Source organism: Labeo rohita, unplaced genomic scaffold, assembly GCF_022985175.1.
Source record: "Labeo rohita strain BAU-BD-2019 unplaced genomic scaffold, IGBB_LRoh.1.0 scaffold_141, whole genome shotgun sequence".
NCBI classification, from domain to species: domain Eukaryota; kingdom Metazoa; phylum Chordata; class Actinopteri; order Cypriniformes; family Cyprinidae; genus Labeo; species Labeo rohita.
Genome location: NW_026127571.1, coordinates 102 through 17239, shown reverse-complemented (window position 1 = coordinate 17239; position 17138 = coordinate 102). Strand labels below are relative to the sequence as shown.

Sequence of the window (17138 nt, the reverse complement as noted above, 5' to 3'; positions counted from 1 at the left end):
GTCATGAGAAGGATGTGATACTAGAATTTACAAAGTTAAGGCATGATCATTGGACAGAGAAATGCTCATTGGGTCAGCAGGGTCAGGAAAAAACAGGTAGAGAAGAAAAGACGCATTAACTATGAAAGAATTAAGAGTTAATGTGAAGAACTGGATGTGAAACCATCAGGAACCATTTAGTCTTCAGTGCCACCATTTTCCAAAACTGCAAGGTGTACAAATAACCTTCACTTAATAAGAATAACATGCTGAAGTGTTGTGGAATACATGAAGACAGATTAAAAAAATAAATAAATAAAGGCTTTATAGACGGATAATTGAGAGTGACTCTTGTAGGACCAGCACCACATCGTCTTGTACCACTCTTTCAAGAATTAATGTCCAAGAATCTGGCAGTATGTTCTGGGAGTTCATTTTTAGTCCATCCCTGTAAAACAGACCTTTCAGGATAGGAGATAGACTAAAAATTAACTCCCAAAACTTAGTGGTGAAGAGGAGAGAAGTCTTCTTAACTGAACAGAGCTTGTCACCCTTACATGTTTAAAATAGAGAAAAAGACATGATTGGTAGGAAAAAATGACAAACATTTTAAGAAAGAAATCATTTACCTGTTAAAAATATGCTGACAGTCTGTGTAGCTGGATGGCTGAGCTTCAGAAAATCAGTAATCAGTTTTTTTTTTTTTTTTACATTATAGGGTTTTACATTAAAACAACAATGACATCAGGTAATGTGGATAAGGTTTTATTATTATTATTATTATTATTATTATTATTATTATTATTATTTGACATGCCAATTCATTATTAGCCGAATACATCAATAAATGAAAATTGGCAGTGTACATGAATAAATACACAAAGAAGTAAAACACAAAATAAAAACAAAAAAATAGATGTGATGAAGTGCCAATTAAGCATCTTCACATTCCCCAGTGTCAGTTTCTCTGCATGATGATGAGGTTGTAGGATGTGATGCATCTGAAATACACTATTGAGATCAGAGTTACATGTGTTCACATAAAAACAATTATGTTTATGAAGGTCAAAAGCACAAATGTACAGTATTCGAGCCCTTTAAAATCTAATAATAATAATAATAATAATAATAATAATAATAAACAAAACTATTATAAATTCATCACCTTTGTTACTTACTTAGTGGAGAATGGGAGAGAAGTTTCCACAGCTTAACAGACCTGCTCACACTTACATGTGACTCAAAAACAAAAACAAAAAAATTCATAAATAAATTAATTAAAATAACAGAAAGAAAGAAACGGACATGTTTGTTTGGAAACCAATTACAATTGTAAAGTAAACATTTTTTTCCATTTAAAAATGGTATATATAACAAATTTTTAATTATGTTAATACTTTATATTTCATGCTATTTCATGATTTGATGTCATTTTTTTCCTTTTAACATTGTGAAGCACTAACATACTTTTGGCTTTCATGAACAATTTTTACATAAACAACTGGAAGGACACACTGTAACTTAAACTCAATTATGTATTTCAGATGCATCACAACCTACAACCTCATCTGAAGAGAGAAACTGGTACTCATTCATACCAAAATGCAAATTATGATACATTTAAAGCATCATAGAGGATTGTGAAAATACAGTAGTTTACTGGAATTTGGTCTTTATTTCACTATTTTCAGTTTCTATTTTCAGTTTCTATTTACTTCTTTAAGTATTTATGTATGTTCAGTGTCAATGATCATTTATTGTTGTATTCTGCTAATAACTGTTGTTAGAAGTTATTTTTTCTGCAATGTGCTACAATGTTATAAAAGAAAAAAATAAATAAATAAAAGTACCTAATTGACACATCTGTTGTTGTTATGTAAAACCCTAATAGACAATACAATATATTTTAAGACCAAGCAGATAGACGGGCAACAATATTAATAAATAATATATACAAATAATATTATTACTACTTATATTAATGAAATTAATATACTTATATTAATGAAATGCTAATCATTAAAAGGTTATTTATAACATCATCAAGATGCTATATAGCATTTTCAAATCATGGTTCTTAGTGAAACCCTGTAAAAAGGTTCTATTTAACACCAAAAAGGGTTTCCCCTCAGTCAGTCACCTTCAGCGTTACGTCAACCCTCTCACTACCCTCGACGACGAGGCAGCCAGTGGGTACACTGACTTTCCCCAGGTGGAGCGTCCGGTTGATTTGTCACTAGATAAGACCCGGTTGTAAATTTACGCAAAACGTCACCACCTGGCGGAACCGTCCGCACCTCCCATCCAAGGCCTGTAAGCTGTCGTCAGTTATCGCTGCCAAGTCTTACAGCGTCATGGGTCAGGCTGTCTCCGTGCCGCAAGCCATGGCCATCCTGCAGGTCCACCAGGCCCAGGTGTTGAGGTGTTAGGCCTGACACAGGGTTGATGCAAGATGCAAATACCTTGTCCAAAAATACAATGGTGCATATACGGAGTACTGCAAACAACTTTAGTATGTATACAGTATATGTGTGTTCGAGACGAGACTCTAGAGTGGTGTCCATCAAATACTTTTACTTCAAACTCACTTAATTCCAGCCTCAGCCCAATCAGAAGTACCAGTACTTACATAGAAACCTATACGAAGTAGCCACAAAGAAATGCTCATTTTAAAGAAATACGTCAGATGGATTTAGTGGCTTTTGCATCTGAACTCTTCATATTCTGTTAAGGCTTAGTGACTTCTTGGTGGAGTGACTTCAAAACATTGCTCCATGTACAATCACAAAAGGGGTACTGGGCCATCACAACAGGCACCTCCAGACCAGGCTCCCCTAGTCTGGGTGTGATCCGATGGATGACTGTTCATTATTAATATTCGTGTATATATATATAATTGACTGTAATCCTGATGTTCACTAGTTAGCTCCCCAACCAGAGACACCGCATCCATCTCAGATTATACTCTTATTCTGTAAAATTAAGAGAGATAGGGCAGCGCCGGCAGAGGCAGCAAATGGAGGGAGCAGGCGACCCAAACTAAAAAGTAGATAGTGCCCATGCTGACAAGATGCGTCAATCAGGCCCACCGACAGGGACAAAGCAGCCGCAACACGCAGAGACCCTATGAACCAAGACTAATACATAATACACACATACATAACAGATACATATACATTAACATACACAACCACACACACATATACATACATATAAACATACACACATAGATGCATACACAGTGCCGGCCTGTAGGTTTGTGGGGCCCTAGGCAAGATAATGATAAATGGGTCATAGAAATTTGACGAGTGAAGAGAAAGCACATAACATGACTATTTCATTAATTTTAACACATTCAACAAACATATGTAAACTATTTAAACAAATAAAAAAAAACAGCAGTGCAAGTGAGCTTAAGTAAACAGATACCCATTCATCAGGGAAGGAAGTACACAAAAAAATAAATAAAATAAGCAGAGCATAAACAAAATAAACATAGACATACTAATATTCATAAATGATACAAAATGCAGGCTATTTTGCTTGTTTTGTATTGTTTTGATTGATGAAAAATATTTTATTGCATTACACATTGGATCCGGGTCTGATCATGGGCATCATTGCATGTATAAAACAAGTACTACAGCAATAAATATTATGTATATAGCAGTCAAAACATCTTTTTTTTTCAGCTTAGAAAGGTATAGGGATTTATTATAATATTATGATGAAAATTTTTTGACAAAAAAAAAAAAAAATATTTTTTTGGGTCAGAATATCTTATCCATTCACTGAGAGAGAGGGGGGAAAAACTCCTCTACACTGGAGAAAAAAAAAAAACTTAGAAGTATTATTATTTGTATTTATAGGAGCATTAGTAAGTGCACACATGTAATGTAATGTTTCATTCTTCTTCTTCTTTTAGTTTTATGGCGGATTACAACCATGACTTATGTGCTACCGCTATAATGTTTAATTCATATAGGAAATCCCTAAAATGGACAAAGGTACTTTCGCGTAGCTCAATAAAACTCATATAGAGACATTTTAACTGATGAAACATGGATACATATCTGTACGATTGCGTCTAAACCCAGCGAGCAAAAAGTGGTCTAGAACACGTCTATAAGACGTAATTTATAGACATCCAGAAGACGTCTTCACAGGAGCCAGAATGAAAGTTTTTTATACGTCTTTTCTGGACATTGCATAGACGTAAATTAAAGACGTGCTACAGACGTAATTTATGGACATCCAGAAGACGTCCTCACAGGAGCCAGAATGAAAGTTTTTTATACGTCTTTTCTGGACATTGCATAGACGTAAATTAAAGACGTGCTACAGACGTAATTTATAGACATCCAGAAGACGTCCTCACAGGAGCCAGAATGAAAGTTTTTTATACGTCTTTTCTGGACATTGCATAGACGTAAATTAAAGACGTGCTACAGACATAATTTATAGACATCCAGAAGACGTCCTCACAGGAGCCAGAATGAAAGTTTTTTATACGTCTTTTCAGGAGAATAAAAGTTGGATTAAATGCTTTTTCTGTAGAAATGTCTAACACAACTGTACTAACATGGAAATCCCATCTGTGCATATTTGCAAGGATCAAACTTTAAAAAATGTTTACTTCAAACAGTGGAAGTGAGTTAGTTCTCACTAAGAAAAACCCAGTTACTCTTGTTAATGGTTGTCGCGTCATGAAACTTCAGACAGACCATACACTGTAAAAAAAAAAAAAAAAAAAAGTATAATATACGGTAAAATACCGGCAGCTGTGGTTGCCAGAAGTTCACCGTAAAATATATGGTCACAATGTGAAATGCTTTACAGAATACTTTTTGATAACCCGTCAATTTTACATTTGAGAACTGCTGCTTGTTTACAGTAATTTACTTTAAGCAGTTGTAAATGTAGATTTTCTTACAGTAAACTACTGTTAATATAATAAATATACTGTCAAACTAATTACATTCTATTTACGTAACAAACACAATACAACTGTATAGAATATTATAGTATTTTATTGTAATGTTCAATTTTACAGAAAATTACCGGCAGCTGTGGTTGCCAGAATTTCACTGCAAAAAATACGGTAAAATACAAAAGGCATTACAGTTGTTTGCCACAGATTTTACAGTAATCAGTCATATTATTGGAATTGCTAAATTAACTAATAAATACTGTCTATAGTAAATCAAGGCACAAACCATAATTATTAGATTTTAAAGAAACAGATTCTGCACACAGGCACTGTGTTAAAACAGTCTGAGCTGATCCAATAACTTGACCAGTGTACTCACAAAGACGTGTTGATCTTGGAAATAAAATGTGTCCATATAAATTCAGGATAATCAATGATGACATAAACATCAATCAGGGCCGCTTGTCTGGTTGAACAACAGTAATGAGTCCACACTTGACGGAAGACATTGGACTGAGTCAGTTCGAGAAACTGGAAATGTACTGCTTGAAGACTTGAATGTTGTCACTATTTCAATGTGGATTGGCATGATCTATCTGCAGAAAACAGACCCAAAGACAAGTTAGTTCATAAGCGATATGCTTAAACAGAGATAAACTCAGTCTTCTTTTGTCAAATTGATTATTAATGAACTACACACAAGCAAGCAACACTCTGAATTATGCAGTCTACTTTGATAATCAATACGAGTATCAGGGCAAAAGACTGAAATACACACATCTACACCTATTGTAGCTGAAAAAATAAAGCACTGTTTATTTCATTTGTGCATTTGTACTGTGTATTATGAGGCGCCACGTAGGATTTAAATGAAACTTCGCTTATCAATACATACATAAAACACATGCATATACACCTAGAAACTACTTGCGTATACATGTATACTATTGGATGTTCAAAATATATATATGAAATACACATGCACACTAATATGAAATCCATACCAATACATCTTTTATTAGTAATGAATACATATACACTTGTGAATAACTTGTATATACATATTAACTTAACGCATGCATACGCTAATAGACACTCGCTTATACGTATAAACTTGATCCATGCATATACACCTACAACAACACGCACATATACATATAAACTCGCTGCATGCAGACACACCTGTACATACTCGCATATACATATAAACTTGATCCATGCATATACACCTAAAAACACTCGCACATACATATAAACTCGTTGCGCGCATATACACCCATAAAACACACGCAAACATACAAAATAAATTTCAGGTAAGACGCAGGCTTTAGTTGTGTATATACATATATGCAAGTGATTTCATATGTGGATGTGCGTTAACTTTTCAGTGTAAACGGAAGGCATTTCAGTGTAAACGGAAGCAGCGGCACTTCCGGCGGAATCTCCAGATGCCGGGGCATTTTAAAACGCTTAACGTGACTTAATGCATTAAAATAGTGTTTTAAAAGACCTTTAATATAGCATACGATGTACCAGGGGCGAATTTCCACTAGTCACTTTTCAAAATCCCGTTCAGCACCGCCGAGAGTTCGCGCGATCGTTCAAACAAAACCGAAAGTAAAACGCGCACGCGCCTTCAAAAGCAATTTTAATACCCCGCGTTTAGAGCGCGACTCCCCAGTGCGTGCAAATTAGGCTACATAACATATTTAGGATGTTATTAGTATGTAGGCTATAATAGGTTGTGTAGTTGTCTATAGTTCTGTATCATGCTCGAAAAATTTTGGTCTCTATTTGAATTGTTTTAACTATGTTCTGTTCTACTTTCTGAGTATGAATTATCACATGCAGTAAAAGACAACAACACTCAAACACCATAAAAAGTTTTGCTACAAACTCAACTGACTGGCTTAATTCTCTTCTGCATGATTTCATAAGTCTCTTCAGACCTTAGAACTGTACATGAATTATGAGCTTCTTGAATGTTTGACCTCCTAACTAAAGCTCTTTTTCGCAAATTTAACATATAAATAAAGACAGTATGTATATATATATATATATAAAACAGTCCTAGTTTATACAGTCCTAGTTATAGTAGCCAAGTAGGCTACTCTCTCAATATTCAAAGTGCAAATAGAGACTAAATTTTTCAAACATGATAGAGAACTATAGACAACTACACAACCTATTATAGCCTACATACTAATAACATCCTAAATATGTTATGTAGCCTAATTTGCACGCATTGGGGAGTCGCGCTCTAAACGCGGGGTATTAAAATTGCTTTTGAAGGCGCGTGCGCGTTTTACTTTCGGTTTTGTTTGAACAATCGCGCGAACTCTCGGCGGTGCTGAACGGGATTTTGAAAAGTGCCCAGTGGAAATTCGCCCCTGGTACATCGTATGCTATATTAAAGTTATTTTTAAAACACTATTTTAATGTGTTAAGTCACGTTAAGCGTTTTAAAATGCCCCGGCATCTGGAGATTCCGCCGGAAGTGCCGCTGCTTCCGTTTACACTGAAAAGTTAACGCACATCCACAACTGAAATCACTTGCATATATGTATATACACAACTAAAGCCTGCGTCTTACCTGAAATTTATTTTGTATGTTTGCGTGAGTGTTTTATGGGTGTATATGCGCGCAACGAGTTTATATGTATGTGCGAGTGTTTTTAGGTGTATATGCATGGATCAAGTTTATATGTATATGCGAGTATGTACAGGTGTGTCTGCATGCAGCGAGTTTATATGTATATGTGCGTGTTGTTGTAGGTGTATATGCATGGATCAAGTTTATACGTATAAGCGAGTGTCTATTAGCGTATGCATGCGTTAAGTTTATATGTATATACAAGTTATTCACAAGTGTGAACGTGTGGTAATATTAATCTGTAAATGTGCAAGCAATTTTAGTAATATGTTAAAAGTATAGAAAAATTAGCATAAACAATATTTTACACATCAGTTGAGATCAAGCATTAGGACCTCTGTTTTAAAATTAAAAACTGACATATGCACTGCTATAGAATGAAAGATTGTGAACACATTTATGTTGTAATAAAATACTCTTTAGAAAAAAAAAGATTTTAGTTCCACAATTTTATCATATCAGTGACAACAGAGTAAAGTTATTTGAGCAGCTGACCAAAAGGTAACATGTATGATCTGACAAATATTGATGCAGGGCAGTTACTTTAAAAGCTTATGAATGAAATGTACTCACTGAAGCTTAGCACTCTGAGACTTGGCCATCCCACATTTCTGCAAAGTTGGAAGCACTGAAATTTCCAGCTGTGCAAGTTAAAGAAAGGGTTAAATAATTAAATAGTACTTCAAAAGTTTTTGGAAAAAAAAAGAAATTAATGTATAATGAACAGCAAAACTTACCGCTATTTATTCTTGAAAAGTATCGAAATCCAAATGGATACTGTCAGGAAAAAGGGATTGAAGAGGTCCTTGTTGCGTACAACACCTGGCATAACATAACAAAAACAGGTAAAGGGAAAAATATTGTCCTAAATAAGACAACATATTTTCAAGCATATCTTTCACTCTTTTAAATGCAGTTTGCAAATTACATGTAATAAATAAATGGCCACATTTAGTGAAAAACCAACAGTTGTGCCTCACAAGTGGCTAATCAGGTTCAACACAACACATACCATTATTGTAGCAACCAAAGTTCACTTCCACCTAGGTCCTGGTGCTGCAATCCGGATCTCTCTCCAATGTGTCTCTTGTTAATCTCTACTGCTGCTGTTCAATAAAGTGGATACAGCAAAAACATGTCATTAAAAGTTAAAACCAGTAAATTAAATAAATACTGTTGATAAAAGAGTACAATTTCACCACTTTCTTTTGTCACAAAGGTCCAGAAAGTTGTTTCCTCAAAGTCATCATCTACTGAAGTTTGAATGCAGTGCTTGAAATGTGTCAGAATTGAAAGACTTCAATTTTACACTAGTTATGAAAATAGCTTATACAATGTGTGTGTCTGTAAAAGCTATTTCACTTTTAGCAGAAAAATTTGAACGTTACTTTTAAGTAGATTCCTAGATCTTAGCAATGCCATCAGCCATTAACTTAATTTGAAAGGTTACAACAATCACTGAAAAAAGGTGTCTGGAAAGTTTTCCAAAAGGTTTATTAACATCAGTATGTAAACAGCCAAACACTCTAAACTCCCTGTTGTATCAGACTATTTTGAAAAAACAAAACTTCTAAAATCCAAAACTAAAAGCATATCACACTATATGCAGGGAGTATAATCAATTTGTTTTGTAACATCTTTAGAAAAATGTAAAAAAATAAATAAATAAAATAAAAATTGCTCTTTTTTTTTTTTTTTTTTTTTTTTTTTTACTAAACTGAACAAATACAGCCTCTAACAAAAATGTCCAAAATGTTACATTGTTCTTAAGTAATCATTAGACATTAATAACTTTTACCAAAATGTGAAATAAGCCAGTTTACCAATTGAACTGAACCAAAAACAATGCTTATTAAAACATTAACATTAACCCAAAACCTAAAAGCATACTTTTTCTGTTAGTGGTTAACAGATAAGGTACAGTAAAGTGGATGCTGTTCCATACAGGTAGTGCTGTTTAAGTGTTTTGTCTTAACACTTCAAATGGATGTTACTGCACATTTAATAGTGGTAATGTTAACAGCTGTCCCGACAGTAATGTTAACAGGTGCATTAACATTATGTTTTCTGTAAAAATGAGCCTTAAATGATGCATATGTACAGAAAGTCTGTTTGCAATCGGCTGCAAAGCACTTAAATAAACAACGTGGTTCATTTCTGTGAAGTTTGCAGTGTAGTACATACCCCCTCAATGATTTGACCAACTTGCCAGAGAAATTGCAACACAACATCGCGTCTACAAGACAGGATCAATAACTACAACGACAGTTGTTCGAGAGTTTTACCTTTTTAGTTTAGAAAAGTGTTGTCGGGCTTGACTCGAAAAGAGATGTGAAGTCCCCAGAAGTCAAACAATTGTGTTATCACGTATCGTTATTCCAACAGTTGCTAGGCGGTGGGCGAGCTAAAATGGCGCTGACTAAAAAAAATGACGTCGACGTTGTTAACGTTCGTTCAATGAGCGGTGCCCTTCCCCCATTTTAAATTAGTGCGCGTTCCCGTGCACTATTGTGTTTTTTTTAAATAAGCCCAGAAATGGGGAATGGGTTAAAAGAAGATGCACTTTGAAAAGACGTAGCATGCGTCAGCAGTGCACGATAATGCCTTTCCCCTCACCTTCACAATTTGCAAGTTACCCTAAATAATATAAACAAATAAAGGCATTATAGTACTCACCACTTGTATTGCATGCAGATCGCGCTGTGCAGTTCTCATGATGTCAGAAGTCGGGACTGGAAGCCGTCTTCTTCTTGTTGTTTTTTCTGTCTTCATGTTTGTTCATGATTTTGATAAATGTTTCTCAGTGTTTCACAGTTTTATGATAGGTTACTTTATTTATTTATTCATTTTTAAAAAATAGGCTTAGATCATGAATAATAGGCTACTACACAGTTTTCAATAATTTACTTTTAAAGGGTATTTTTAATAGGATTTTTAAAACATGCTATCATGAATAATAAAGGATAAATAATAAAACACATTTTCATAATTTTCTTTTAGAATGGGCAAGTTTTTGTTATGTCTTGTGCTCTTTTATTTAGCTTATTCTATCTGATTTTATTTCATAGCCTATAGTGACAATTAAAAAATAATATGGAAAATCAAATATTTTTACAATATGATTACATAAAGGTCAATATATTTGTATTCTTAAAATTATCTCTTGACTTTTTTCAAGACATCCATTTTGTTTTTCGTTGCATTTTAACTATCAAATTTGATCCATATTTAAAAGAAAAATCCACAAAAGTACAGTCAATTACAGAATATTTTAAATTTTTTAATTAAAGGGATAGTTCACCAAAAGAAAATTTAAATTATGTCATCTTCGGAACAGAAATTAAGATTTTTTGGATTTAATTGTGTAATTATGGTGTAACGACTATTGCTGTCTATCTTAATTTGTGTTCCAAAGATGAATGAAATCTTACGGGTTTGGAATTTTCATTTTTGGGTGAACTATCCCTTTAAAATTGACTTATTTAACAACCATATACCATATGTTTAACATCTTGCTACAGTAGAATTTAAGGTATGTGTTTGTCGAATTTTTGAAGGTTTTATGTTGTAAATTCTATAGTACACATCAACAAAATGTGTTTTTACACAGAATTATACCGTTGATTTTAGGGGGATTACTTGCTTGAGAAGTTACGGTAGTTTTTAATTTATTTTAGCCAAAATTAATATTTTCACTGTAAAAATTTGTGTTTTTTACATTTTAAGAAAGTAAAAATTTAAGTTATGTACTGTTTCTTAAGTTACGGTAATTTAATGTATGTAATACAGTGACATGCCATTTTTGTTTAAATAATCTTTTACTGTTGCTGCTTTACAGTTTTTTACTGTAGTTTTCACAGACATTTTTTACAGTGTAGACCTAAATTAGATTTGAAAGAATACTGATAATACTGAATATTCAATTGAATAACTGTGTAGTGTATACTAGTCTTGCATTTTTGAATCTTATCAATATAATTGTAATAAACTGCTTACCATTTTCCTGTAAACCAAACTGATCACTCCCAGAAATCAACCATTTAAATCTCAAAATATATTTTTATTACTAATACTTAGCAAAACTTAAAACTAGAACAGTAGTATAAATTAACACAACACAATAAAACTTAAAACGATCGTGTTTAAGGGCTTGGCACTTAATCTGGAATGACTTTAGGAAATTAGTCTGGACTGAGGGACTCTGCAATTATGACAATGACGATGGTTGTTAATTTTTTTTACAGTCATTTCAGATGTCTTTTTTGATTGGTTGACGTTTCGATTGTGGCCTTAACATAATTTCTGTCATTTATTGACTAAATCTGGATGTTTACGGACGTTTAGATTGTGGCCAAATTGGACATCTTTATTCACGTAATTTGTCGAATAATTCTGGATGTCAAAGGACGTACAAATTATAGCCAGGATGAACGTCTTTTCTCAACTAAATCTGGTAGTCAGTGGACGTTTAGATTGTGACCAGATTGGACATCTTTATTAACGTCATAAATCGACTAAATCTAGATGTCAGTGGACGTTTAGATTATAGTCCATATGAACGTCTTTTCTCAACTAGTACTGGCTGTCAGTGGACGTTTAGATTGTGGCCTGATGAGACATCGTTTCTCAGTGTCATTAATCGACTTATTCTGGCTGTCAATGGACGTTCAGATCATGGCCTGGACGGGCGGACGCGATATCAACATGTTTTGTATGTCCACAGACGTCACTTGCTCAGTGGGAATGATTTCTCTCTGTTTTTCAAGCCACATCGGGCATTTTTATATGAATAAACTACAGATGCAATAATGCTAATCAACAGCCTTTATCACTATATAAAATAATAATTTTGCCTCATTCTGGGTTGTTAAACCACGTCAGATCACAAAAGGAAGGTTTTTTTAAGGACTCGACGTATGTTATTAAATGATTATTTAAATGAATTATTATTATGAATTATTAAAAAAAATGTCATTAAAATGTTCTCAATAGACAACAGGTTTGTAAACAGACTCAAACCCATGCAAAATCCATGCATGCGTTCTACTGAGGTAAATTTGAACACACAGACTTGTACGTTCGACACATCTGCCGCACTGTACAGCCCTGGTGCTGCTTCAAGCCTTAGTTATGTAGTCAGAAGGCTTGAAGTTGCTCTGCGCACACCGACCGGTGTATGACATTAAAGGACTGCAAGAGCGATTTGAACTTATGCAGAGCTGTCTGTATGAGGTGCCACGTAGGATTTAAATCAAACTTCGCTAATAGACACTCGCTTATACGTATAAACTTGATCCATGCATATACACCTACAACAACACGCACATATACATATAAACTCGCTGCATGCAGACACACCTGTACATACTCGCATATACATATAAACTTGATCCATGCATATACACCTAAAAACACTCGCACATATACATATAAACTCGTTGCGCGCATATAAACACTCACGCAAACAAACAAAATAAATTTCAGACGCAGGCTTTAGTTGTGTATATACTATATACATATATGCAAGAGATTTCATATGTGGATGTGCGTGAACTTTTCAGTGCAAACGGAAGGCATTTCAGTGTAAACGGAAGCAGCGGCACTTCCGGCGGAATCTCCAGATGCCGGGGCATTTTAAAACGCTTAACGTGACTTAATGCATTAAAACAGTGTTTTAAAAAGACCTTTAATATAGCATACGATATACCAGTGGCGAATTTCCCCTAGTCACTTTTCAAAATCCCGTTCAGCACCGCCGAGAGTTCGCGCGATCATTCAAACAAAACCGAAAGTAAAACGCGCACGCGCCTTCAAAAGCAATTTTAATACTCCTAAATATGTTATTAGTATGTAGGCTATAATAGGTTGTAGCTCTCTATCATGTTTGAATAAAAAGTGAAATAAAAAGTGAAATAAATCACTTACCACAGTTGTGAATCGTACTTATTGCCGCTCCCGAATGTCGACCGTTGAAGAAAATCCCGCCTCTGTAGATTTGAAATTTAATGATTGTTTTTTTCTCCTAGTGTTTTTTAATTGCAGGTGATTGTAATATAAAGACTGCGTTTGTTTTATTTATATTTTGTGTAAAAGTCTATTAAATACCAAAACACTTGTTAAAAATAAAACAGCTGATTATAATTGGTCACACAACTATGGTGAATGTATTTCTTCAGACAATAATTTAATCTGATTTGAGTTCTATGCTGATTTTTTTGAGTGCTAGCTTGATTTTATGCTGTACTTTATACTACAATTTATTTGTGAAACCACTTTAATAATTTTGTTTTAGACTCTTCTCAGATACAACTAGAATAATTTAAGCTGTATCATCTAGCCTACCTGATTATGATACTAAACTTACCTTGAATTGAACCTTGTCAGTAAGTGAAACAAACTGATTAATTTGTAATTAGGTCAAATGGACTCCAGATTGGTCAGGCTGGGAGACCAGCTAAAACCAGTTACTTCCAGCCTAAACCAGCTAAAACCAGTCAATCAGCCTAAGCTGGGTTTAGCTGTTTTTTTTTTTTTCAGCAGGGGGGACACTGTCAGAAGAAGAAAACAAGTGGATGATTGAGAAAGACCTGGATACCAGGGTTAGAAAGATTCCTGATTTATCCGCTGAGGGGAAAGCAGCTTCACAAATGACCTATGCTAACAAGAAAATGGCTGAGAAGATCACCTGCACATTTCATGGTGATGTCCACCTTCAGCAGAACCCCACCACATACATGGAGGCCCTGAATGTGTACAAGCAGCTGCCAGCTCTGTTAAAGGACAAACCACAAAATGAAGTCCCAATAAAAGTCTGGATTTATCCGCTTCATCTTCTGAATGCAACAGCAGGTCGGGTGGAGAGAAAAATCAGCACAAGCGTGGCTTTCGCAATTGAAGATATAATGGAAAGGCTGGGAGAGGCAGAGAGGACATACAAAGACCTGTCAGGAAACATGATGGTTAATAGTTTCAGAGACATTAAAGAGAGGCTGCGCTCTTTTCGCAGCTCGTTCAACATTTCCAAGGCAATGCTGATGGATGCCAATCACAAACGCCTTTTTCCCCGCACATTTTTTTGTACACCTTTCTCCTTGATTTATTATAACTTTTGTCAGTCTATAGTACTTTAAACGTTTTTTCCTGGTCCAACCAATTAGTACAGCCCAAAACATGACAATAACTGACCATTTTCAGCATCAATAATCAGCTAAATTTGTGAGTTATGTTCGGTTCAGTGGCAATGTTTATGTTCAATGCCGCCAATATGGCTGACTGATGACGTGTCGTGAAAACACTCTATAGTTTAGTTTAGAGAAATTGAGAAAAAGAATATCATCAAAAAATACTTAATCACAAGCTTGTTAATTATTCCTCAATAATTCTCACTTCAGGCTAAACTCGAAAGTTGACAGCCCTGTTTGAAGTAAGCTAAAGTTTTAGGTGTCCTTAACCACATTTACAAAATTTAGTTAATGTTAGATCTTTTGCTCCAACCGCTGGTTAATCAGATAATAGAAAAAAAAAGTTCTAATAGACTAACATCTGAAGTTACAGTAGGAATGTATAGCTAATGTGGGTTAATGAGAATTAATCAGCAGTCCTATGATTAATTCATGTATTTATTCATTATTAATTTTTTGCCAGATTGGAGTTACACTGATTTTCTGTCATGGTCTTGGCCAGCCACTGGCAATACAACTCTAGCTCTAACACTGCGACGAAGGATGAAAGCAGGAAGATCCACACCTACAGGTGTAACAATTACTGACGATTGACCGGTAAGATCTTTAGAGGAGAAGAACTTTCAGGGAATGATGTGAATGTGTGTAGATGTGTGTTAGTTACAGGATCAGAGCATGACACCGTTCCTCCGTCATAGTCCAGATACACTCTCACACGATCATCTGCTTCTTCTGCTCCTCTTCCTCCCTCAGTGCAGTGATTGTAGCTTCTTCATCTCTGAGAAACTGATGAAGCTTCTCAAACTGCTGTTTAATCTGACGCTCTGTGTGCTCAGCTTGAGACTGAAATCAAACCACATTCAAAAATGAAAATATAAACACCAGAGATTTCTGCAATATGATTCTGTAATACATGAACAAGATGTTAGTTGAAATTTATTTTATGATATGCTCAGATATTAATGATTTTATCCTCAGATATTAATCTGTCTTACCTTATATAGCGAAACAGCTTCACTGATAGGTCTGAATGTGTGATTGAGGTGTTAATGTGACTCTCTGCAAAATACACGCACCGGCTGTTTGTCCTCCAGACAGAAGATTTTGAGTTTCTCACTGTGTAAACTGCAGATCTTCTCAGATCCTGATGAACAACTCTCATTTCTCTCCATCAAGAATGACCCGCACATGTTTTTTAATGTGAGATTAGGAGGTGGTTCAGGTTTTCTCCTGCAGAGAGGACACTCCTGAATTTCTTTGGTTCTCCAGAACTGTTGAAGACACTCTTTACAGACACTGTGACTACATGATAAAACAACTGTATTCTTGAAGATTTCATGACATACAGGACAAATGTAATCATATTCAGATTTTGAAGCCATTTTCACTGTTTGAGCTCCCGCAAACAGACAGTTTGAAAAATTAATCACCACAAGAATCACAAAGATCTGCTGTCTGTTCAGAAACAAACTTCATAAAAATCCTTTTGAAAGTGTTTTTCTTCATTTTTTTTACTGATTCTTTATTGCAGTCGGTGTGAAAAAAAAGGAGAAATAACACATCAGTCTCTTCCTGGTAAGTGCTGTAAGGTGGAGTTTATGATCATGTGGGTGAGTTGAAACAAGTCAAAGAACAACATGAGGATTTCTTTAGGTTGAAGTCTAATGAAATGTATTGAAATGTTATTATGTAATGCTATAAAACCTTGTACAAATTAACAATGAAAATACACAAACATTAATTATGAAACACCTTAAAACCCTTACACCTGTTTTAGTTATTGCTTTTTCTTTCTTTCTCCAGTGTTTGTCATGATCAGTGTTTTTCAAAATGACCTGTTTAGTGATGAATCTGTGAAACTGTTTATCATGTTGATTGTCAGTGTTTGGAGACACGAACAGAAACCAAACAGATTAGTAGAGTAGAAGTCCTGAATAACCACAAGAACGAAGATGTGACAAGATTGTTGGGTCTCTTTATGGGTCTCTCTGCATCTTCAGCACCTTGATTAATACTAGTATTTCTTGCAATATGACAACTGGATCTGAAATCAAGGTAAATGTGATTGATGAGCTTTTGAGATTTAATGACTGAACTGAGACCAGTGTCACCTGAAGATTCTTTTATGCAGAAAGAAACACATCAAAACCAGAACAACAACAATGAAACAGCCACAACTGATTTATAAGATCATTTTAAAAATAAATAAAAGAAATAGTGAAAATATATCTGAAACATTAAAATATTTAAAGCCATGCAATGTAATCTTATTTCTGCAGGTGCAGTTCTACAGTCTTACGGCCAGAGGACAGTGTGCTCTTTAGATCAGAAACCACACTAGATTTACATTTTCAGCATTTAAAACACGCAATTAGAAATATGACATTTGGATTTA

The 17138-nt window shown here is 34.6% G+C and overlaps 1 long non-coding RNA gene across 1 annotated transcript; it reads right to left on the bottom strand.

Annotated features, from left to right (window-relative positions):
* Positions 1 to 7985: 7985 nt before the first annotated feature.
* Positions 7986 to 10113, bottom strand: LOC127158242 (uncharacterized). Its single transcript, XR_007826098.1, has 4 exons — positions 9848 to 10113; positions 8575 to 8668; positions 8300 to 8384; positions 7986 to 8203 (listed from the first exon to the last, which is right to left on the bottom strand). It is a non-coding gene; the product is annotated as an uncharacterized LOC127158242 (long non-coding RNA).
* Positions 10114 to 17138: the final 7025 nt, after the last annotated feature.